The sequence below is a fragment of the Pteropus medius genome, unplaced genomic scaffold, assembly GCF_902729225.1.
Source record: "Pteropus medius unplaced genomic scaffold, Ma_sr-lr_union100, whole genome shotgun sequence".
NCBI lineage: Eukaryota > Metazoa > Chordata > Mammalia > Chiroptera > Pteropodidae > Pteropus > Pteropus medius.
This window is the reverse complement of record NW_024349800.1, coordinates 59,192,646-59,219,114: the sequence shown is the minus strand read 5'-3', so window position 1 is coordinate 59,219,114 and position 26,469 is coordinate 59,192,646. Positions and strand designations below refer to the sequence as shown.

At 39.1% G+C, this 26,469-nt stretch overlaps 1 non-coding gene across 1 annotated transcript; it reads right to left on the bottom strand.

Annotated features, from left to right (window-relative positions):
• Window positions 1–24,907: 24,907 nt before the first annotated feature.
• On the bottom strand, window positions 24,908–25,026 carry LOC120622478 (5S ribosomal RNA). Its single transcript, XR_005658485.1, has one exon. It is a non-coding gene; the product is annotated as a 5S ribosomal RNA (ribosomal RNA).
• Between the last annotated feature and the right edge of the window lie 1,443 nt (window positions 25,027–26,469).

Below are 26,469 nucleotides of genomic sequence, written 5' to 3'. Positions count from 1 at the left end.
TGAAATAAGCCAGTCACAGAAGGATAAATACTACATAATTCTCCTTCTATAATATGAGGTAACTAAAACATCCAGACTCACAGAAGCAGAGAATTGAATGGCGGCCACCAGGGCTAGCGGGAGGGAGTAATGAGGATTTTTGCTCCATGGGTATAAGTTTCAGTTATACAAGATGAGTAAGTTCTAGAGATCCGCTGTACAACGTAGTACCTATAGTTGAAAATACTGCATTGTACGCTTAAAAGATTGTTAAGAAGATAGATCTCATGTTAAATGTTCTTCCCACAATTAAAAAAAGAAACCTAAAGTAGAAAATGAGACAAAAGCTTTTGAAAAATGGATGTGAATGATATTTACAGGACATGACGTAATGGTTTAGTTTACATGTAATGGGAATTCCAGATGGAGAGTAGACAGAGAACAAGTTACTGGCACTAGAAAAGGCAGTGTCCGAGAAGTTCCCAAATTGAAAAATACCAACCCAAATATCCAGGAAGCACAGTGAACTCAGGCAAGATAAACACCAGGAAAATTGTACCCTGGGAAAGCTTCAGTTAAACTGAAAAAAATAATGCTAAATACATAGAAAAGTGTGAATTGATGGGGGTTGGGGGGAAAAGACAGTTTACATCAAAGGGCAAATAAGAGTGACAGCTGAATTAAACTAAGAAACAATGGTGGAGAGAAGACAATTGAATGTTATGTTTAAAACACTAGGGGGAAAAAACTTTCAGCCTAGGATTTTATATTTGGTGAAAATACCTTCCATAGAAAAATAAAGAAACAACATTTTAAGAAGTAAAAACGCTAAGATGGTCCATCCCAGGCAAAGCTGTACTACATGAAAACTATTTTGTGTGTGTGTGTGTGTATATATATATATATGTATATACATGTTCATATATAATATATGTGTACATCAGATGTACACATATGAATCACATATTCATCAAATATCATGAAGGGCTCATATCCAAAACACATAAAGAATTCCAACACATCACCAATAAAAAGAAAAAGAAACAGACAAAAGCTTTGAATTGATACTTTACAAAAGAAGATATGATGATCGATAAGCACATTTAAATCTGTTCGACATCATTAGTTATTAGGACAAATTAAAACTACAAGAAAATACCATTTCACATCCACTAGAAAGCTTAAAATATCAAAGACGAACTATAGTAAATTCACACCAGTTGTGATATTTGATAGACAGGTTTCAAGTCCTTCCACTTGCCTTCTGACCTATATCCAGGCACACTGACGAGAAAGCCTGGGGGCTCCCTTTTTTGAAACCAGCCAGAAGTTCGAACTGGGGAAGCCCTGGCCCACACACAGAAGCACCACTCCTCAAAACATAAAACCCAAGCAAGTCACTCCTTCCGATTTTCTCAAGCCATTTTCAGATCTAAGCCTGCTCTGCTCCATTCTGCCCCCACCCCCAACCCCACCCCAGGAAGGCTCATATGTCAGTAATGAACATTTTTATACCTTTTGGCAAATATGTGGTGTCATCAGTCTCGGCATCTGAACTAAATTTTGGATGGGGGGGGCGGTCCATTCCACACCCCCAGTTTGACTACAACAAAAACAATATCAAATGTCATCAAACACGTACGACAACTGCACGCACACATTTCCGCTGGGCGTATGACACAGTACGAGCTCTATGGAAAAACTTATGGCGGTTTCTTATAAAGCCATACACGCAACTTCCTTCTTATCGATCATTTTCTCTCCTAGACATCTTCCCAAGAGAAATGAAAACAGGTACCCCAAAAGACTTATTTGAGAATATTCACAGCAACCTTATTCCTATTAGTTACTTACTGCAAACAATCCAATCGTCAATGGTAAAATAGACAAATAGTGGCACATTCATGGAATTGAGTATTAATAAAAAGCATCACACAACTATTTGAGTAGATCTTAAAAACACCATGAAGAGTGCAAAAAAAACCAGATATAAATTCAAGTACATATGGCGTAATTCCATTTATCTGAAGACCAAGAGCAGGTAGGGCGGGAATCAGAAGTGACTGCCTCCCTTGGGAAGAAGGTGGCTGGAATTGTTGGAAAGGGGTCCGAGGGAATTTCTGGCATGGTGGAAAAGTTCTATATCCTGTTTCCTTTGGGGTTACCAAGAGTATATAAAATTGCAAAACTCGTTCATCTGAACACTTGAGATCATACAATTCGGTATATATGAATTGTATCTTGGTTTAAAACAGCAAAGAAAAGCTGAGCATACTACACCTTGGGACGATTAACACATTAATTTGCTAACAGATGCCCCTTTGTGTAGCATGCGTGCGATTGCTTCCGGGGCACCTTACTGCTTAGGACATAATGCTGTGAGGTAGGAATTTAATTTATGGACCTGTTTGTCATGTGAAGAAACCGGGTCCAGAAATGCAAATACCTTCTTAGGTTATGCAGCTATTTAAGTGGTGCAGCTGGAAAGAGAAATCTACCCTTTTGACTTCGAGTCTCATGAGGGCATCCCTTGTGGGAAGTAGACCATGTCACGTTTTCTAGGTGTGTCTTTATCTTAGTGTGGCTTTGAGAGTTGAGGAGCAAAGGGCATGGGTCCTGTCCATAGACGCTTGCATTACCTGAGTGTTCTCAGCGCAAGTGACACCACCCACTATTTATGATTCCGAAAGCTAGAGACTTTCTGGATGTCTTTTCACTGACTAGCCAGCAAGCGTGAACACCAAAAAGCTAATAGTGTCTTAGAGTATGATGTAGTGATTTTATGACAAGTTCCCCAAGTGTTAAGGATTCTGGCAATTCACAACCAAGAGGCCACATGCGTAGAGCTTCTCTCTTCTGTCATGGGCTCCTAATAAAATACTTTTAATTATATTATGCAATCATCTTAAAGAAAATACATAGTTTTCAGCTGCTCTGTTTCCTTTCAATGACCTGATTAAAATGCATCAAGGGAAAAAGGACCCAGATGTTCTTGTCAGTAACTAGAAAGATATTGCTAGTAATCTTTACTGATTGCTGAAATTTAAGAAGAATGCAAAAAGACCAATGTCTTAATGGCAAAATATAAACAGCATCTCCTATAAGCTGTATCTTTTGAGGAGTTATCTTTCTTTACCTTTTAATGTTCATATCTATTTTCCCTGGGGTTTGATAGTCATTCCATCCTCTCTCTGCTTGTTCCTGGGGAAAAATAAGTTACAGCAGTGAATGCAGGCACACTCTTTGAATTAAATTTATCACTGGTGTTGATTTGAGGCAAAATCGTGAAATAAGGTAACTTTACTTCTGATGCCTCATATGTTTTGTGCCTAGAATAGTTATTTTATTTTGAGTTTCTGAATGAAAATGGATTCTTACTTCGAATATGATTCTAGCTGTCATGCCTGCCTCTGACCTCTCTGGGTTTCTTCTATTCGTCTTTTAAAACACTTCCAGGCTGATATTTCTAGGATATACAAATCACCACACCTCCCCTCTGACCAAACACCTGGAAAATGCATTTTCTAGACTCCGAAAATGATTGCCTAAGTTCCTGAAGTGCCACAAAAAAACTCATAAGCTTTGTTCGTACGATGTAAAAACGGCCAAAGGAACACCGTTCAGCACATTAGGGCACAGCCTCTGACCAAACGCCTCACTCCCGACGGCGGCAACATATCTGTACAACCGCAATCATAACCAATAACTGAATGTTACCTTTATTTTGCAAAACAATCTTGGAAGGACGCCCCAGACCACCTCCGAATTTGTGGATACAACGCTAGAATACTTATCATACTCACTGCTGCCAACGCATAGCATCCTTACATTGTGAAAGAAAGAGTCAAAGGGTTGATTGGGTAATTGGACCCTTCACCTCAGACAGAGCAGTCTGAGCTGGCAGGTTACAACATACCGTAATGATTCTGTTTCACGCCCAAAGTTGAGGATGGCAAAACATTTTAAATGAAAACAGAAAACATCAGAGATAACTTCAATATCAAGTTATTCACGATGTTCCATTGTCATATTAGGCTCAACATGTGTAAACCATAATTTTTCTCTCCTCCAATTTTTTCCTCCCTGGGGTTTCCCATTTACGTGGTGTAAAGATATTTACTGATCGAGTGTGTTGGGGGAGGGAGGCATGGGTTAACATTGCAGGGATCCTTATATTTTCTCTTTAATCCCAAGGACTGGCAGTGTTTCTCTTGGCCTTCTGTCTATACTAAGGGTTATTTATTTCTTTGGCAATCAAAAGGAGACAAAACCATTTCTTCCCTCAAAAATTCAGACAATAGAATTTTCATCAGTCAGGATGGGGTAATCAGGACGGACGACTCTACTGTGTCTTTGTTAGAGGCGCACTGTCCCCTGGTGTCACAGAGTCCTGACCACAGAAAGGAGGATTCTCTAGCAGAGGTCACCGATGTCTTATCATAGTTCTCAGCAAGTCTCTCTTTACTTAACATCTGAAAACGCTGGCCGTGAGAGGAGCTAACCCAGGCAACCCACCATCTACTTATTTCTACCGTCTTGCCTTTGCTGTTGCCTTTTGTGAACTTCTTTTTGTGTTTTTGGAAAGAAAAACAAAACAAAACAAAACAAAACAAAACAAAACAAAACAAAACAAAACAAAACCAGGATCTAACTGAAAGTCAGAGGCCGGGGGCATGTCATTCAATAAGGAGAGAAGGAATGGGTAGACAGGTGACACTCTGCGGTAAAGTACAGGTGGACACTGAGCTGCCTTCAGAAGTTATGGGTTAAAACCTACTACAGCGAGGAATCTTCAAGCTTCCTCCAGTTCTATCCTCTAGGTACAGTGAAAGCAGTAATTACTCAATAATTTTTTTTTGAAAGAACAAAAATAAAAGTGCTTTTATTCCTGCTGCTAACTTGCTCATTCTTATTCAACAGTTTTGTCTTTTCTAGAATGTTGGAATCATATAGTAGGTACCACTCTCACCATTATTGTCTCTCCAATTTCATTTAAAACCTAGATCCATGTAAAACTGACATTCAGGCATATTCCACAGATGGCAGAAGTAGAAATTTTCTCAAGTCATTGGGTTAAGTCATTGCTAGTACCATTTTTTTTCCCCAATATCTTCTCAATATTATGTAATTCTAAGGCAATGTACATTTTATTGGGGACATTTTAATAGCTAGCGAGTAATGGCTAGGGAACAAGAAAGTCAATACAGTCTTAAAAATAAGAACTAACCGTTGTTGGTTTCGTTACACGGTACAGGCGCTGTGCTGGTGACTTTATGTTTATCATCTGAATCAGACAGAGCAATCTTGCAAATAATTATCATTTTACAAATGATAAAATTGTTGTTCATCGATGGCGACAGTATTATTCAGGCCACTTTATAGTTCTAGATATAGATAGATATTTAGAAATGCCTGGCTCTGAGCCCCTGCTCTTTTTTATACTCTACGCCTTACCCTTCTTCTTGACCAGAATTAAACCTTTCTTTTGTCCCCTGGAATGCTTTAAAAATGTTTGGCACCTCCCCCAAAACCAGGCGTTATGTCAGGGAATTATAATTTCACAAATGAAGGTCTGGGGTTGTCTTTCAGGGGCCATTGAGAAAATACCTCTACGTGTCCCACTGTCTAATAGCTCTATGACTGTAAATAACGCCATGTGACATGGCCTATGTCAGGCCTCATTAAAAAAGATAAAGTTCCCAACAACCGACTCATAGAACCCGCTGTGGATCAGCCACGCTGTGTGACTGACTGTGGGTTCCTGCTTGAGAGTTGCCTGGTTGGGCGGCTTTGCCATCAGGCTATCGTGGTGTTGACGAAGGGGCTGGGAGCTGCATTTTACATGTGAAATAATAAAGGCCACAAACCAGGGCTGTGGCTTTAAGGAATAACTACTCTTTTGGCGAATATAAATAAAAAAAAAAAAATCAAGGTATTTTAGAAAACCACAGACCTAAAGGTCAACCTCACCTGGTTTCCCACTGTAGTCAGGCATGGTAGGATGTGCTGGCAGGTCTGACTGATTGGGGAAGCCAAGAATCTGTAGTGAGGAAGCTCAGGAAGCCTCTTGGGACTAAGGAAGAGAGCATCCAGGTGTGCAAGGTGAGCTGTAGGGAGCAGGTTTAACTTAGGGCTATGTCCCTGTCTATTTCTTAAAATTTTTCCATTCTCTAGTCCCTAGGGAACTGTACTTAAATTTAACTAAGGTTGGCAATAAAAGGGTAAGGAGAACGTAAAAGATCTGGAAAATCGTCAGTGCATCTTAGCAGCTGTGTCTGGAACAATTTAGGTGATAATGTCCTTGGCCAGACACGAAAAGCTCTCACACTGGCATCAAGCACCGGCCCTAATGCTGCTGGCCAGGCAGACAGTGGCACTTAGGTTGAGCACCAGCACTGTGGTGACGTCAATGGAATCTGCTGTTTTTCTCTTCTTCTGTTTGAGCTTAGAAGAAGAGGAAAAGGGCGAATGTCATGTATTTCCCAACGACTACCTTGACGAGCATGCTGGAGACCCTCTCTTGGAATCTGTTAGGTAGGTAGACTGAACTGACCCTAACAGAGAAATACAGGAGGTGGGAAACAGGTGAGAACTGCAGTGGGTACGGGTGGGACCACGCATTTGTGGCAGAGAAGGAGCGCATATTACCTGAGAATTTAGAGGAGCTCGCTCGCTCAGTGAGTAAGTGTGTGCGAGGGTGTTTAATTCATTAGATTTCTAATCTTCGTGGGATTGAAGATGTGCAGCTGAGCCAGCAGAGTATAAACCCAAAGATCTGGCACCCAATGGTTAATATGCAAAGAGAGAAAAAAAAAAAGATTATTTGAATTTATCATTTAAACAGATAGAAAATAATGAATACCTAAGAAAATTAAGAATTAATATCCTGCAGAGACGTAGGGAATTATTAAGTGAAATTACAAACTCTTTTAGGTGGAGGATGTAAGGGATAAATTTAGACAAAAAGAAGGATTATCACCAAAAGAAGAAATGATCATTCTAAGAATTCAAGTAAAACAGCCCATGTGCGTATAGAAGGGTGATTATTAAATAAGCTATAGAAACCACACTTAAAATACATTGTTTTGAACAGTGAGTCAATCGATAAAGGGTTTTTTTGTTTGTTTGTTTTGTTTTGTGTTTTGGTCAGGTAAACCTAAAGCTTGGTTGTTTGTCCCAACCTTTCTACATTCTTGGGTGAGTAACAAAGCCTGTAGCTTCTCAGCCTGCTGGGTTCGAGGAAGGCTCAGGGGGAGATGCTCAAGGGTTGGGGTGAGGAGGTGATGGGGAGGGGTTGTCAAAGGCTAAGACGGGGACTAGTAAATATAGTTTCTAAGTAGATGTATTTGTTTAATTAGCTATGCTGGCTTTGAGCTTCCTTAATTTATCCAGATGATGCATGAGCTATTGGACCTGGTTTTCATGAACTACTCTTAAGGGTGGAAATTTTTCAAGTGAGCCCACTAGCTAAGTCAGCTACAGGGAAGAAATATCTTTAGATACCAGAAGTTGTCCTACTTGCTTAGGTGTCTTTTAGGAGGTGTATTGGATAAGATATGAAGATGGCCAATGTCTGCTTCTGTAATCCACTTACTTGTTAACCAGGGTGTGGTACTAGGTGATGTATTGTGCTAAGGGCCAACTTCTGCTTCTGTAATCTGCTTGCTTGTTCTAGGCTTTATAACTGCCTCACTCTCAAACCCCGGGGCTGATCTCCTCTAACCCTGTATGGTAGAGAGTCAGTCGTTGGCCGGCTAATAAAGGCTCATAATTAATCTCAATTGGCTCCGTGGGTCTTAGAATCGTTCGCGCCATAATACTACATCCGTGAACGGGAAGAGGCTACTTCATTTATCTGCTCACATTAAGGACTGCGCGTCTGACATAGTGTCAATGCTCTTTCGATGCACAAACTGCTAGTTAATTTTATATTTTCTACGATAGTTATTAAGGGTCTTTTCCATGCACGAGGCGGTGTAAATTCTGTGTGAAGGAGGCACGTCCTTTCACTCAACAATCTACAGGTGGTGAAGACGATAGATGCATATCAAACTGAAATTCAGCTTAAAAACCGTGGTAAAAAGCCATGGTCAGTTAACGATGAAAGCTCTGAGTTTGATTCCGACGTCGAGTACGAGTTCGTCAAGGAGGGTCCACTTACGCTGTGTGATGGAAGATGCGAACGAGAAACGGAGCAGAACGCTGCAAACTGATGGGAAGTGTTATTCTCCACCTTGCAAAATTGAAAACATTCCCCAGCAAAATTATCTCCAGCAGCCGCAAACCTGCTAAGGGGCAGCGTCGCCTCCAGCCAGGCCGAAGGGAATACAGGGGAGAAAGAATAAATGAGCACCCACCATTTACAGAATGAATGATTTTCTTCTCGGAGAGTACATTTGTGTAGAGCTGAAAGTGTAAAATCGGGGTGCACAGGCTTCCCACCTAACAGGCTTACTGGCTGCCGATCCGCCTGGCTTTGTTTTAGGCCAAGACTATAAAAATTCTACTCGTTGTAAACAGGAAATGAAGTAAGCTCGATCTCAATAAGATTTTTTTAAAAAATGTATTATTTCAACGTGGCTTAGTTAAATTAAACTCGATAATATTTTCTGAAGTATCAACTGTGCTGGTTCTAGAATACAGAGGCCACAAAACTCAGTGACTTTTAAGGGCATTTTTGAGTGAGCCTTCTCTAGGATAAGTATTGCTGATGGTCTGGAAATGTTTTAAAAATACGAGGGACAGAAAAGAATTACATGGAAATTCTTAAAGGGAAAAAAATATCCCATTAAAAAAAAATAATGTTTGAATTAAATATTACCTAAACATGTTTTATGTATTTTTGTTTAATGACAATTTGATATCTACTCCAGGATGGGAAGTGTGGTTGGGTGTGAACAGGAAAGAAATTCTCCTTATTTACATCACAAGAGATTCGGTCGATATTCTTTGTTATTTCAGAGGCATACTGCAATCCCCAGGCATGAATCACCAAGGAATCTGGGTGTTTATTTTCACACTTGGAGAGAGACTGAGTATGAGTAACTGGTCTTGCATTCAAACAACTGAAATTGATGTGTTAGAAGAACTTTCCAATATAATAAATGAGTTTAATAAAATGCTTATTTAGAAGCACATATTTCTAAAGCATGCTCGGGCGATTGCTGATACCTGTGACAGGAACAACTTCTGAAAAGCTGTCCAAGGCGTGGGCTACAGTAAATTTTTTGAGAACGTCGAGACCCATGAACATCAAAGATCCCATGCAACGACCTGGACTCCTTAGAATAGACTTGCTCTTTGCAGGTCCTTCCACATAGCAGCCTGGCCACCTTGGACAATTCATTAACCTCTACGAGTCTGCGTCTTTGATTGTAAAAGGCACACAGTATGCACTGAAGGATCCTTATGAAGACCACAAGTAATATGGAAGTTGCCACCATGTTCCTGACCCTGCCAACGTTTGCCGATATCACATTTTCCCTTAGCATCCCAATTAGAATAGTGCAACCATGCCAACTTAGCAGAAGCTACTATTTTCCCCAGGGCTGCCTGCCCTCAATATTCTTGAGAATCCCTATCTGCTTATACTTAACTATATATCAGAATGTTTTGCTGCTTCTATGTTGCTACATGGCAAAAACGGAGAAATTTTGACAGAACTCTTAAGAATGGACTCAGTGACCAGACCATCTAATACTAAAATCTCTCATCGTTTAGTCTCAAGTCAAACTCAGCTGCTACCTGAGCAGGAGTGCGGGGCTGTTAATGTGACAGGTTAACGTGACAGGTGACAGAGCCCCAGCAGTCTGCAGTGACCTGGCCTTTAGCGAGCCCTCGCTTTTGCCTGGTGTTCTGCTCCGAGGCAATGGTTATGTACTCAGCTTCTGTTGATTCTCAGACCACGAGAATTCTACCGGAACGCATCTGCCAAGGCCCTAACCTTAGAATATGTTTTATAATCACAGTATTCTCCCCGCTTCTCCACAAAAACTACTGATAAACTTTCTGTCTCTATAGATTTGCCTATTCTGAACATTTCATATTAGCGGAATCATGTAATATGTGGTCCTTTGTGACTAGCTTGTTTTGCTTAGTAATTTGGGTAAACGTTTTTAAGGATCGTCCACATTGCAGCATCAGTTACCTACCCACCCACCCCCAGTGGGTCTAATATTTAATATGATAGTCTACCCATAGGGCCTGACATCATCTAGACACACTCATACGAAAGTATATCTTTATCTTCACTGTCTGATCAGAGAGGGCATATGATACAGTGAAGCTTTAACTGTCATTTAGGGATTATACCTGAAAATGTGGATTCTAGTCCTGAATCTGCCTTTAAGAAATAATGTGTCCTGGGCAATGCCATTTTCCTTCTTTGGAGCATAATTTTCTATTTTGCAAAGTATAGCAGATTTAATAATATCAGGTTTCTCTCTCTCTTTCTCTCTCTCTCTCTCTCTCTCTCTTCTCCCGCCTCATTCCCTAACATATGAAACCTATGAGAATTAAACAGTTCTGGTTGAAGCCCGTATATTTACTCTACATCTATTTATCACCTCAGCTCCAAAGCCAGCCTTTATTATCTGCTCTGTGGTGGCTGCTCTGGATCCCTTAAGACTTTCACTAGTGCATCGAGCATGACATTCAGATTTCCCAGTAGAGGGCGCTGAAGAGACACTGCGGGGGGAAGGGGTCTCCCTTCCGGGTTCCGGTATACTTCTAACTTATTATTTTTACCATCTGCATGGCAGCCAGTGGCATATGTGGGGGAGATCCAGTGATGCTTAGCTCAATCGAATTCGTTTGGACTTCTCATCGAATTCCACAGTCTTAGGGGCATGTTGCCACTGAGTCTTGCGGGCACTCCAGCTGTTGGCTTCCCACGCTGGGCCTGCTCGTATCCTATGAGGGTGCGTCCTGCTCGACCTGCTCAGCCGCTACTCCCTGGCCTCCAGCTTCAGCCCAACTGCAACATGAAAGAGTCCTTCCGACCTGCTAGTCTAGGCTGTGGTTCTTTGTCGACCAGCCGTGGTCCAGCTACAACGGACCAGCTCCGGTCCAGGAAAATCAAGTGAACTACTCCCTCATCTTCTGAGTTTTAACCACAACTTCTCCAAGAAGGTCGAAATCCCAGCCTTGGTGAGGACTTCCCACGCTCGAGTTTATTTTTTTCTTGGGTACTCTTCCTCAAACCTAGGTTATTCAGAGTTCTCTCTACCCTTTAAAATTAATCCCTGGTTCCTAGATAATAATTCTTGATGTTAAACAATCCTTGTTTAAATTACTGTGTGGTGCGTATTTCCCAACGAATGCAGCGCTGACATGGGAAAGGGAGGTGAACATTCATCTTTCCACTCCTCCCATTTACCTGAGAGAAGCATGTGAGGGATCAACAGAGAGATGCATTTTAAGACCCCTGGATCGAGTAATCTTTCAGTTCTTCTACCCTGATGTTTTCAGGTTCATATGAAGGCAGGTTTTTACATGCAGAGACTGGTGAGATCCATCACCACCTCACAGGTAGTGTTCTGTAGCAGAAAGTCCACTCATCTTTGATTGAGGAGATGGGAGTTTAAAATTCAGATCCATTACCAGGAGATACATTTGGTCAAAATATGGAATCTGTGTGAGACTTGCTATCCGCATTTATAATTTGGGATCCAAGATATTTGCACATCGATGTTCACAGCAGCATTATTCACAGTGGCCAAAACATGGAAGCAACTGAAGTGTCCTATGATAGATGATTGGCTAAAGAAGCTGTGGTACATATATACAATGGAATATTACTCAGCCATAAGAAGAGATGAAATACTGCCATTGTGACAACACAGAGGGACTTCGAAATAATCATGCTAAGCGAAATAAGCCAGACAGAAAAAGTTGAAAATCACATGATATCACTTATATGTGGGATATGAACCTAAAAGCAACAAACAAACTAGACAAACAGAAACTCATGGATATAGACTATAGGCTAGTGGTTACCAGGGGACTATAGAGTAGTGGTTACTAGTGGAGTAGGGGAGAAGTGGGGAGATAGGCAAGGTACAAAAGGGGTCAAATATATGGTGACAGAAAGAAATCTAACTATGGGAGGTGAACACACTGTAAATATATACATGCCTTACTGTTGAATTGCACACCTGAAACCTACTGAATTTTGTTAACCAATATCACCTTAATAAAAATAAATAACATAAAAAATAAAAAAATATATATATATAACTTGGAATCTGTAACCCCTTTCTGTGAATTTCACGGGATTGTTATAAAGATCATTATAATAACATACGTGGCATTTATTTGTATACCATGGCTATCCAATATAACAGTGGTTGTGATATCTCTTACGATATCATAATCTTCCTTATTACACATATTAAAAAATTGAGTCCTAGAAAGGATTAGAAATTACCTAAGATCGTATCACAGATAAGACTCATCTTTGTGTTCAGTACAATATATTTTTCTCATAACATAATATATTGTGATGACACATAGAAAAACTGTCCCAGAAAGATCTATCATGCACAGTATCATATTTTGAATTAGTATTTAGAAGAAAATATCATTTCTAAATATGTAGAAATTAATTTTGTCTACTTTATTTAAATTTTATATTAAGCAGTTATTTATGACTTTTAACAAAGATTTCTGATATTCTCGTTTTTACCAGAAGAGGCCACTATGGTCCAATTTAATGGACTTATCCTCACATGAATAATTCCATTAGGTTTAGAAAATTTGCCATACACTTCAAAACGCAATGAGGACAAACCTATCTATCTTTCCTCTTCACTCTCCTTTTGAAAGCCAGCCCCCTCTTCCATCCGAGAGGGGTGACGGTCCCTCGGAAGGAGCCAAGGTTTTACAGATGGACAGACAAGAGTCACTCCTTGGTTCTACCACAGAGACAAACTGTTTAAACCTGGAACTAACTTAAACTTGTTCACTGTACAAAAAGAAAATGATAATGTGAGCTGTTGTCATTAAAGGGCTTAAAACAGCACCTTTTACACTGAAGGTGGCGCACGCACCAGTTCCTGCACTTCTGGAGTCTGACGCACAGCTGCTCATACCCGCGCCCTTGTCATCAAGTTGCCGGTTTTTTTGTTTTTTTTGAGTTAACACTTTTTTTTTCTTTTTTATTTTGGCAAGTGACACATAATGCCACCAAGTACTTTTTAAAGAATCCTAAATCCTAAATCTTGGTGAAAACCACACACTATGCCCTGGCTACATGCATGATGAACTGTGGGAGCCTTGGTCCAGGAAGCCGATGTCAGATTTGTTGGTGTCCCAGCTCTCGTCCCCCCGTGAGGAGACACCTGAAGACGGTGCCCTCCTGGTGGCCTCCCCTTGTTCATGCCTGAGCCATCGAATTTACACATTTTGCTTTTCTTTCTTTTCCCCCTTATTTTAAGAACATCCTCGTTTCTCTGGTAAGAAACAGGTTGAGAACCTTGACCTGGCAGTTAAGCTCGCACTTGGGAGGGAGCCCATTCGCCCTTGGAAATGCTTATTGAAGGGTGATATTCTAGCTAAATATGGAAGAGTGTTAAGGGCTTTAAAACTTATAATAACTTGTTTTCTATTTCAAGGAGATTAAAAAAATTTTTTAAACACCTACCGCAAACCCAGCACTGTCTCTTTTCATTCAGAGCAGTGCGTTCTCACGTAGTATACGTGATAAAGAAACTTACATATTCTATTTAAAATTCTTTTAGGTCGATCTTTCATTAAATTGGAAGGACACGCTATCCGGCATATTGTAAATATTAACATTTGACGGTAAGATTATCTCATTATTTAATTGTATTTTATAGAATATAAGTCTAGAATGATTTGATATCCATGATCGTTTAAAAATAAATAAATAAGCTCTTTAGCATAGAAAACTTTTATTTTCTCTTTTCTCCTTAAACTTATACTTAATTTCCACTTTCTCCATAATTTCTATTCTCACGTAATATATTTTTAAGTTGAAAATCTTTTACTGATTACTCCACCATATCTATATAAATTAAAATGTATGTGTTAATTGGGTTTTATATTCATTTTATTTCCTGGGATTCTGTATGTTATACATTTCCTCTGAATTGAATAACATATTATTATTAATAGTACACAGTTAATCAAATGATGTATATGTATTACAAACTTGATAATTATAAAAGTAAAGTGGAAATATATCTCTTAGCAAAATAAAACCTTATCGAAAATTTTATTTAATAAAAAAAGGCATACAACAGAAACTAACCATCTGACAACTATCATATTATCTTTTTTTGGAGGTAGAAAAAGTAATCATATTTAAGAGGAAATAGATGAGGATTAACTATAATTAAAATAACCATTTTATGGTATGGTTTGACAAACTGTTTTTGACTACCTTAATGAATAATACACAGTGAATCCGAAAATAATAACATAGAAACTTCATCCTTGGGCATTATCCGATATAGTAAAAAAAAGCTTGGGAGTCCCAGAAAACATTCTGGTTACATTTAAAAAATCCTCATGATCAAAACAGTCCCGTTTTGCAGCTCAAAGGAACAATCTTTTCAAATAATGACTGGTCCAAGGGATGAGTCTTAAGAGTAGGCGGAAAAGCAGAGGCGAGAAGGAACAATTGGGGGATCGTTTTATAAACTATATAAATGTCTAAGCAACGTACCGTATACTTGAAACTAATGAAAATAAATAAATGTATTTTTTAAAAAAAGAGTAGCTGGAAAGAATTTCTTAGGTGTAAATTAAGGGAAAAATACTGTTTTAATGTTAAATATTCCTCATGGGGTCTCTTTATTTTGTTCTCGGGAGCTTCCTCCTCAAAAGGAATAGTTTCTATGAAAAGCTCAGGAGACGGAGAAGGTAAAGAACCTCAATGAACATTATTCATGTTTCTACAGCAGGCTACCATGTAGCTGATTTGAGAAGATGGGAAGATACTTTTCTATTACTAAGCTTTCTATCCCCAGCATCGCTTATCCCCACAGACGATTATAGACTCTCTCACATTCCAGGGGAAATCACCATAGTAAAATGTATAATAGATAAGGCATATGGGTTTCTCTTATAAAGAGGAGAAAAGTCTATTTGTGAATTTGAAGATATTTATAGGCAGGTCTATTGTAAGAGAGTTTACCAAACACAGTACAGATCTCAAAAATGATCTCCTCTGGACCTATGTTCACACATGAAGATCCTTTCTTTATTACACTCTGATTATATGCAAATATGTCGGACAAGCGCACTATAGAAAAAAAGTAATACTTGCAAAAGAGATAAAACTTATGGATTGAATGTTTTAAAGATTCATTCAGTAGCTCTGAAATGAGAACTGAGATTTCTAGAAAAGGGTGGCATTAAGCATTGTCCAAATTTCATCTGTAATGGTTGCCTTTTTTGAATGGCTGCCTTCTTCGTGGGAGCCATAAGCATAACATGCTGACGAGACAGAGAGGTCTGAAAACGATGTTTCCCTGAGACTCTCCCACACTCTGAAAAGCAATGTTCAGCCGAGCTGTATACCTGATAGAGGAATACAGATCTGAAAAGGTACAGTCCTTGTCCTCCTAAATCCACAGTGTAATCACGCACACAGACATATGAGCAGATGGTGACTACACACTGTTGATGTCTGTGACTGCGTTTGCTGCAATGGGTGTCATTCCAAGATGCAAAGGAAGCAGAGAGCAAGTATCTCCTGGGTGTTTCCGGGGGATCAGGAGAGTCTGCCTCATCACAAAGTGTATATGTTTTGATTATTTCCACCACGCATTTCTCAAGAGAGTATGGGAATCTAAGATTAGGAAATGTTGCTAAAATGCTTTTTTAAAATCACAATACGATATCATAATAACTTAGAGTATATCATGGAATTATTTCTTTGTTACTATCTATGCCTCCACATTCTTCGTGGAGCTTAAAGCCGTGCTGCAATTGAATATTCCTTTTGAATAATTATGATTTCTACTAATAAACTAATTTGATGGTTCTCTTGAGGCCAATAGAGTAAATGGTTTTGACTCCCACTGAAAAGTGCATGTAGCCCAATAGATGGCACTGTGATATAAATTAGTAAAGTTATAAAGTTGGAATGAAAAAACCCACAAAAATGTAATCACTATCTTTTTTCCCTCAAGCAGGCTTTATGACGCATTAATCAATTCAGAGAAGCTAATAAAATGCCTGGGAAATGAATCTCAATGTTATTTAAATTACGACTGTTTATCAGTAAACAGAAGATATTTATGGGCTAGCTATTGAAGTATTCTAAAAGGTGAGCTGGTCAAAATAGATCTGACCCCTGATAAACTTTGGGAATATTTCTGATAGGAAAACAAACAAACGAACAAAAAAGTCAGTTTGGATTTGTCATTGTTTGCAGAAAGAACTCCGTTACCATTGTTCTTACAAGGAGGCATCTTTGAGGATCCTGCTCTGAGAACGAACAGTCTATGCGGCAACTTCTTTCGTAAATTTTAAAGTCCTGCCAGCTCTTGGCCTGAGACACCAGTCTCTTCAATATGTCAGAAGAATGTTTGTCTGCCATAGTGAACTAACACGTATTTTTGTTTTAAATTAGAGAAACAACAGGACTGAATCGGCTCGACATGACATTTAGCTCACCGCCACCAAGGATGTCCTCATTGCTGGGCCTGAGGACACAGAAAAAAAGGTGAGTCCAATGATGGCGCGTGAGCTGCAGTCAGAAGGGGCTGCGTGACAGGCGGCCGGCTGGAGACCAGGAGAGAGCTTAAGGATGCTCGAAAACCTCGCGTCACCGCAGCCTGAGAGCATCTCCAAAACGTTCTGAACTTTACAGAGCGTTCACAGTCAGTGTTGGTTCTCGGCAATATTGTAAATAAGAATTAGGAAACCAAGGAGAGTAAAGTATCATCATATTCTGATGAGAAAAGTGAGCGAAGCGGAGGTTGGCCCTTCCTTAATCCGTGGCCAGCATCTGCGAGGAGCACTTGCCGCAGGTCCAAATACCATTTTGTTTTCATTCTGATGATCTGTCAGTGATAAGGAAGAAAAATCTTCACTTTAAGAAGTCTGCCTCTGTTCAGGTTAAAGTTTTTGCCACATGAGATGGCATAAGGGCTAGAAGTTATATTCTTGTAAATGAAGACAGCCTTCCACCTCACCTTCCACGCTCCGGAAGACAACGTGATGTAGCGGGAAAGATGCAAAGCTGGAAGCTAAGACGCACAGATCCTACCACTTCATCTCTCTGAGCCTGTGTTTTCTCATTGATACTACAATAAGATAGAAGAGATGATTTCTAGAGTTCCTATTAACACTAAAAGTCTATTGTTATTGTGTTTTTCTAATGCCGAACATAATAAAGGATGTAAAATTTAATTACCTCATGACCAGCAATGGTAAATCATATTTTAGAATAAAAGGCTGAATTACTCCTGTGATCATAGCAGTGAATTTTTAGGTGTTCCCTACATCATCGATATTTTTGGAAATAAGATCTTTTGAAGGAATGATTCAACTTTATTTGCAGACCTTGGCTTTTTTCCCTCTCCCCCTTTCTTCCCCCACGCTCTCTCTTCCTCTCTTCTTTCTTCCCTTCTTCTCGCAGATATTTATTGAGCAATTACTGTGTGCTAGGGACTCTACATGGTACTGGGGATAAAGCGGTAATAAGCCAAGCTTTGACACTGTCTTCTTCAGAGCTTACAGAATAGTAGACAGTCAAGCTAACAGTTAGAATGTAGACAGACATGCGCTAAAAATACAGACCACACGTGCGGCGGCATCCAACCCATTCAAAATCGGAGCCCTCTTCTCTGTGTTTATCAATCATTTCTTTGCATCTTACCTTTTCCAGGTTTGAAGATGGCTCCCGCATGTTTTTAAAGGCTGTACCAAGGGGAAAATCTATAGACTATCTGTACTAGTTTCCCAGGATTCTGTAATAAAATACCACACACTGGGTGGCTTAAAACACCAGAAATCTATTCTTTCATTGTCATGGAGGCCAGAAGTTCAAAATTAAGGTGTCAGTGTGGCTATATTCCCTCTAAAGATCCTCGGGAAAAATTCTTGGCTCGCTTCTTCCGGCTTCTCACGGTGGCTGGCAAGTTTTGGAGTTCCTCGCCTCGTGGCAGCGTAGCTACAATCTCTGCCTCCATCTTCATGTACCCTTCTGCCGCTTCTCCTCTGTCCTCAGATCTCTCTTTTTCCTTTACGTGGACACCAATCATTGAGTTTGGGATCCATCCTAACTCTACAGGACCTCATCTTGAGTTAGTTACATCAACTCAATACCCTATTTTCAAGTAAGGTCACATTCGTTGGTCCCACATGTACATGAATTTCTGGAGGATGCTATTCAATCCAGCACAAAGCTTTGTAGATAAGGAAAAAGGAGATATGAAGCCAGCAAGCAGAAGTAGAGGCTTTATTTGTTAACACAACTTACGTATTTTTTATGATTATGCATATTACATGTTTATTAAGAGGGAAATGGAACATGGTATAAGACTAACATATGATTATACATTTCTAGTACCGTGATGTTTCCATCTGTGTGTTTATGGTACACAGCCAGGGCACAGGGAGCTGGGTCCTGGGCTGACCACAAGTCGCTGTAACCCTGGACTGTGCCCAAACCTCACTGAGGTCATAGTGTCATCTTCACTGTCCAGTGAGGCAGAATAGAGTGTCCTCATCCCCCCGCCAATCGTCCTTCAGAGAAGACACTGCTGAGGTGGTCAGAGAGAAAGGCCACAGGAAGGTGAAAAATACAGTCTGAACAGTCTTAGAATAGAATAATTAGCTTCTAAATTATTGAGAATGTGAAGAATTCTTGACAACATAATAATTCCACCAAATTTCCTTCCAATTTTCTTCAATTCGAAATCAATTTTAAATTTACTTTTCTTACCATTAGAGATGGCATATTTAATATGAGGGACTTCAAACAATGACACCATAAAATCCTTTTTTAATAGATTTGTTGCCAAGCCGTCAAGTCACAAATCAAACTTCTAAAGACACGATTTATGTTCTTTTCAGCTTTTTTCAGTCCCTGGAGGATTTTTATTGAGAGGAATTTGCTTCTGTAAAATTCAAGTAAGAGTACTGTTCTAAAATCTTTTTCTCTTTATGGGTCAGACCCCAATTGAGTGGCAATTGTGAGGAGTATGGTCTCCATTTTAGAGGGTTTTTTTTTCTTTTCTTCCTTATGTTCTCTCTCTCTGTCTGTGTCTCTCTGTCTGTGTCTCTCTGTCTGTGTCTCTCTGTCTTTTTCCTTTAAGGAGTAGAAATGGTTCTATAACAATGGCTGAAAGTTCATCAGTGTGTGATTTTCTTTGTAAACCTGTCTTTAGGACTACAGTACACAGAATTTGAGTTTTGAATCCAGAAAGAAAAAGAAGATGTCAACTATGGGAGATAATAGATATGTTAGTTAACTTGACTTGGTGATTATTTCACAATATGTGCATATATCAAAACACCAACTTGTATCTCCTAAAATACACAATTTATATATATTAATTATACATAACAAAGCTGAAAAAAGATGAAGGTCATTCTACAAGTTCAAATGCAGTTTCTAGAATCTTCTGCTTAGATCCTCAAGTGGGAGGAGGTAGGAAGAGATTAGAAAAAATGGCTTGTCCATGAGAGAGGGTGAGAAGCTTTTTGGGTATCTGGAACTCGAGTAAATTTTATACACCTGTCTTGCCATTTCACAAAGGTGCCTCAGACACAGGAGTGCCACACACGGTGTCCCTCCTCTTGCAACACAGGCTGAAGACAGCCGCATTCATCCCTCACCCACCCCTTCCCGCTGGCCAGCATCTGCAGCTGTAACTCACATACCACACCTGCAGAGGGCAGGCCTGGGCCTGACCTCCAGCATGGATTTCCCTTTCCTTACCTTTGACTACTAGTCCTCATTTGCTGTGCTGCTCATTGCCATGACAGAGAAAAGACCTTTGAAGAGTTGGAGAAATAACAGTCATGTATATTTAACAGCGGTCATTGCAGACATGCTTAGCTAGTGACTGTCCAGTATCTAGAAGGTACAAGGCACAGAGAGGCAGCAAAGCCAGTGCTTATGGGTGGGGACTGGCTGAGTTTGGGTTGTGACTGGCTGTCAGACTTCAGACAAGTTATGCAAAAAGTTACTATTCCTCCACAGAAAGGCAGATTTTACTAACTAAAACGTAGAATTAACAGGATTAATAATGCATGCAAAGACTGTCTTTTTTTAAAAAGTGAAAAAAAAAATGTTTGGCATACGCAAAGTGTTGGAATTAAGTATTATATTTTTAGTAAATGAAGTATAGAAGCTATAAGATATTTAGACACTGATCATAAAGTATTTATCATCTCCTGAATCCTACTTCGAATGTTTTGAAAACAATTACTGAGTAATCTCTAAGGATTAGTAACTGATTTTACGAATAACACAGAGAGAAAAGCAAAGAGACAATGGTTACCCCAACTAATGACTCTTTGTTCATAAAACGCTCAATTTTAGCTCTTTAATCTAATTTTGATAAGTCTGGATTGAATAGATTTGATGCTTAAGGTAAGAAATTGTACATTGTTTGTACTTTAATCCAGTAAATATAGTCTCATCTGCCTCCAGTTGTGTGTGTCTGGGGTGAGGGCGGGGGAAAGAGAAAGAAAGAGCAAGAGAGAGAGAAAAAGACAATTTTGAAGGTCTTCAATTTTCTTTTTAATCCCATTTAAAGTAAATGAGAGAGGTGTCTGGCTTCTTTCTTGGAGAGAAGCAACTTTGACCTGCTATGACTCTCCAGGCTCAACTCACATGATCTGAGATGATATTAGGAAGAAGTGTTTTCATTAAAAAAAAAAAGAAAAAAAAGAGAGACTGTTTTAAATCTCTTGAAGTGTTTTTACATTTTTTTTAAAGTAAATACTTTGATCATATTTATGGATATCAAAGTTTTCCACGTGAAAGATTCACCTGTAAACATCTTGCAGACGCTGCGAGTTGAGTGCCTCTGTAGCTGCTTGGTATTCCCCTGGGTGGGCGCTCATTCTGAGGCTCTGCACTGACCATGATTATGTAGGAAACTTTCCAAGGCCCCGGTCTGGTCTGCACGCTTACAGGCTCATAAAAACCTGCCTGGTCAGTACACCCTGCTCAGTTCTATCTCTACGACAACTTCACATGGACTGACCCAAGGATGCTGACCTGTGGACCAGGATGCTAATTTCTTTGTGTGCACTAAAAACTGTTCAGAACACTGAGAGGCAGGCATCTCCACGACCTAAGCCATCGTTAGCTATTGGAAAATTGTTCTGGAACCCTAAAGAATCGGACGGGTCACTTGGTGAATTTGAAATGAAAATAAGGGAAATCTCTTTTCTTTCTTGTAGATTCCAGGTAGATTTACACTGTCAAATGGAATGAAGCCAACTAAAAGTACTGTAAAGGACCCGTCTTTTCTTTCAACTACTAGCATTGAACACCGAAATTTCTTAATCTCAAAACTGTTTGGAAAGTCACAATGCTATCTCGCTGCATACCTATCAGAATGACTGAAATAAAAATGTGACATCACCAAACACAGGTGCGCATGTGGAGAAACTGAATCCTCATCCATTACGGTGAGAATGTAAAATGGCATAGTCAGTCTGGAAAACAGATTGGCAGCTTCTTATAAAACTGAATGTGCAACTACCATATGATCCAGCAATCGCACTGCTGGGCGTCTGTCCCGGAAAAATGTCAAACGGCTACTGAAATTACACAATAAACGTAAATGTATCGAGTTGTGACAATGTTTGCCAATACTTAGTAATTGAAAAACTTGATTGTAAAACTGAATAATGACGTTTCTGTAAAGCAAAAAATGGTGTACAAATGTGTAGGAAATTTTCTGACAGAATGCATACTAAAGATAAGTTGTTATTGAGTAGTCAAATGGTAGGAGATTTTTTTTTGTCATTTTGAAATTTCGAATGGTTCTGAAAGATCCTATGTTTATATTACTTGTATAATACAAAGTAATTTATTTCAAAAAGTGCATTTGATTTTATGTACATTTTAAAATCTTTCCTATTATTATTTTTAATCATTATTCATATTATAGACCTGATAAAAATGCGTGGTCTTTTTTTAAATTAAACAAATTTTAAAAGCTATAATTAGTTCCATTGAGATAATTGTAGAGTCACAGGCAATTGTAAGAAATAATACTAGGGGGTTTCGTGTACCTTTTCAGTTTCCTTTACTACTTACATTTTGCAAAACTATAGCATAATATCGTTATAACTATATAACATAATAACTATAGCATAATAGCCAGGGGATTGGCACTGATGCAATCCACAGATATCAGTCAGGCTTTGCAGTTTTCCCTCTCTCTCTCTCTCTTTCCCTCTCTCTCTCTCTCGCTCTCTCTCTCTCTCTCTCTCTCTCTACGTCATTTGATCATGTGTGTAGATTCACGTACCCACTACCACAAGGCTCTCTTGTGTTACCCTTTTATAATCACATTCGCTTCCTTCCTGCCACCCATTATCCCAGTCCCTAACCCCTGGCAATCACTAATTTATTCTCCATTCCAATAATTTTGTCATTTCAATAATGTTAGATAAATGGAGTCACACAGTATGTGATTTTTTTTTTCAAATTGGCTTTTATCACTCAGCTTGATTCCTTAGAGACTCACAGAAGCTGTTACGTGTATCAACGATTCATTTCTTTCTATTGCTGAATAGTATTCCGTTGTATGAATATACCACATTTTTTAACCATTAACTCGTTGAGGGAGAGCTGGGTCATCTCCAATTTTTAGCTATTATGAAAAGATGTTGTGAACATTCATTTACAGGGTTTTGTGTGACCATACATTTTTTCGATTAATAATTATAGGCAACAGTGCTGTAACTCTATATAGTTGCCTCTTGACAACATGTAACTGCACAGGTAGACTTCTACGCAAATTATTTTTTTCAATAAAGATACAGTCAGCCCTCAGTATCCCTGGGTTTCGCTTCTGTAGATTCAACCAGCCGTGGATCAGAAACAGTATTTCCGATCCGCGGTTGGGAATTGTGGGTGCAGGGTGCTAGCCGTATGCACTGTTCTACCCCATTTTACATAAGAGGCTTGAGTATCTGCAGATTTTGGTATCCGTGAGGGTCCTGGAACCAATCCCCCACAGATACCAAGGGGCGACTTAAGTTTTAGGGTAGTGTAATTTAAGTAACTCTTTGAAATGGAAATTATATATAAAAATTGAATTTATACAATTATATTTTACATTTTTGTAAATTACATAATTGTAAATAGAATTGACATATATATACACACATATATCTATATATCTAGAGAAAAAAAATGGAGTCGTGGAATGAGAAGCAGCATGCGATTAAATGCAGCTTGGTCTCACATCCCAGGTAAGTCATTTATTGATTGTGTAATCATGTCAGCATTTGGAGTCCTGATTTTCTCATCCAGACAATGGAACTAATTACAGCTTTTAAATCTGTCATAAGGGTACGCAAGCGTTTGGCACATAGTAGGTGCTCAATAAATCATGACTGCCATTTAAGGAGGCCAGAACGTTCCCTGGGCATTTACAGAGCTACGATTTTGCATTTGAGCCTAGAGGCAGAGCTTTCGATTCCCAGAGCAGCAGCGTTTGTCGATTGTCAGGCTGTGAGTCATTAGAGGATTACTAACAAATAAAACTCCAACTCCTCTGAAATCTCTGTGCAATTCTATTCACAATCCACAGAATCCTTTATTCCTACTTTGCAGCATGATTTAATGATTCTTTCTACCCTCTTTTTCTAGCACATACCCCATCCAGAAGCTCACAGTTATACTTAATTCTTAGGATTATTATTGAGGATTGATCTTCTCCCTATGTAAATTCTGTCTTAGCACGTTGGATAAGATTTTCTTTAGATTTCTCTGGCGTCCTCTGCCCTGGTTTAGGACTTCATTAAGTTTCATGCCGAGTGTTCCAACACCCCACTAACCTGTCTCTGCCCCCACACCTTCCCTGCCCCAGTCTGCTCTTTGCAGTGAGCACAGCCAGAGTGAGCTTTCTAAAATCAAGGATTTTCTTATTTTATTATGCAGCTTTTGATATTTGAAACAATTATCCCAGTGAGTAATGCGATGTCCTGTGGAATTATTGTTTGCAAAAAGAGGCTTGTGAGAATTGAGCAAGGATCAAATTGGGTTTGATGCTTATGTAGAGTGCTCCTCCCCGCCTCCCGCCCTACCCCGTAACCCAGGGTAGAAAGTTCCAATCCCACTTCATAGGAAAAAGAAAGGACGATCAACAACTCAGAATATAGAGGAGATGATTCTGGAGAGGTTATTCTCAAGGGACATCACCTTTACCAAATTGTCTATTTCTGGCTGCATAGGTAATTGTAATATACTCGATTAGTGAGGAGAATCATAGGAGAAGAGGTGAAGCATGCATAAACGGGTCTGGATACTAGACAACGACTAACCTTTTTTGAGCACTAAGCTTGAGCGGGCTGCTTTCCATATGCTGTCTCGTGTATTCCTCACAGGGATTTTACAAAGTGAGTATTATCATCCCCACTGTAAAGATGGGAACACGTAGGTTTGCAGATACGCAGTAACTTGCCCTAGAGAACCTCGCTAGCAAATGTTGAACCCAAGTCTCCCTGAACCCCTAGGCATCACCCAGCCTCGTGGTAGTAAAATCTTATCTCACAATTGTCTACATCCAATATTCATGCTTATGACTTAATTACAACCAAATGAAGTAATATATTATATTATATTATATTATATTATATTATTTTATTTTATTTTATTTTGTTTTTAATTTATTTTTAGGCAAGGCAACCCTTGGTTGACCTTACAGACTGCAAGGACCTTGTCAGCTTACAATCCCTTATTTTTTATTTTGTACGCCTACAGCACCTGGTCTTCCTAGGTGGTCTCCCATCTAAGTACTACCCAGGTCCGACCCTGCTTAGCTTCCGAGATCAGACGGGATCAGGCTTGTTCAGGGTAGCATGGCCGTAGACAGTAATATATTATTTCAAATTTAACTTTCTTAGAAACAATGAATTACTTTTTACGATACACAAATACATGATCTAAGCCACAAGCATAAATTTATATTTATTAAACCACAGAACTGTAGAACTGAGCAGCTGCTTCATAGTTGTTCAATTAATGACTGGTTGTTATGTGTTATGTGACCTCTTACTGTTCTGACTAGTAGCAGATAACCAACTGTAGGCGTAAAGTGTATGGGACGAATACTTAGATGCCTATTTGAATAATTTTCTACATCCCAGCTAGTGCCCCACACTGATGCAAAGAAAACAAACAAGAAACGACCGAGGTAAACTTTTAGTGCGTAGAGCGTGGCAGACGGTTATCTTCTGACAGAAGCAAAGCCAGAGCCTCATGGCGGCATCAGCTACTTTAGATCAACAACCTCACTTTTCACCTGGGTGAAATGAGGGCCAGATTAGAGACTTCATTTGGACTTTCAAACTGTTCTCACTTGTGAAGATGATTATCATTGATTTTAATCCTCTTATTTCTAAGGAGAAAAGAATGCTTTAGGATATTGTGTTTCTAGGGCTCTTTGCTGGTAGTAAGGAGCTATGATTGAACCTTCTCTGCCCCATACATGTAGGCATGAGCACACACACACACAGACTCTCTCTCTATACACACACACACGCGCGCGCACGTAACTGCTTAAAGAACATATTAACATTTTCCTTTTTAAAGAGCAATGTATGTTTGTCCTCAGATCAATTTGAAAAATGGTCAAAATCTATAAAGAAGAAAATAAAAGTGATCCTTACTGTCCCACTAGTTTTAACGGTAAATTTGTTTAGGGGAAAATAAGGAAATTAAAAATAAATAAATAAGTAAAGCTTTGTTACAGTAGGTTGTAACTATACTAGTATTCACTGAGCTTTCAATAAATTTGTCAAGAAGTCATGGCAATGATCTATGGTTTTAATGAATATTTTTTTCTTACTCATGTTGAACAGAGTCTTTAGAAAGAAAAATAAAACCAGTTATACTAACACAAAGACTGAGCTTCTGTCTACACATCTGTCCACTTGAGAATTAACCTCCATGAAAGATAAACTTCCCCTTAGCAGCCTCATTCCTCAGTCAAATACCCAAAGATGCTCTCAGTCAATGCGTTTTATCTCTTCAGATTAAATCCTCCTGTAGTGAGCCTGATTTAAGTAGCTGGAAAAACAAGATTGTATCTTCGTTTTCTAATTTACATTTTATTAAAATAAATGTCCTTCTTCTTCCTCTTTTCTTTTTAATTCCTAGGACCATGATTTAAAGTTGATTAACCATTATTATTAAACTACAGTACATGTAAATGAGAATAGATTTTCTTCTGAGAGAAAATGCTTTTAATCTTCAAAGAAAAAGTGCTTTCTGTTGCTGAGATCCCTTTGAGAGGACTGAGAGAAATCTGGCCT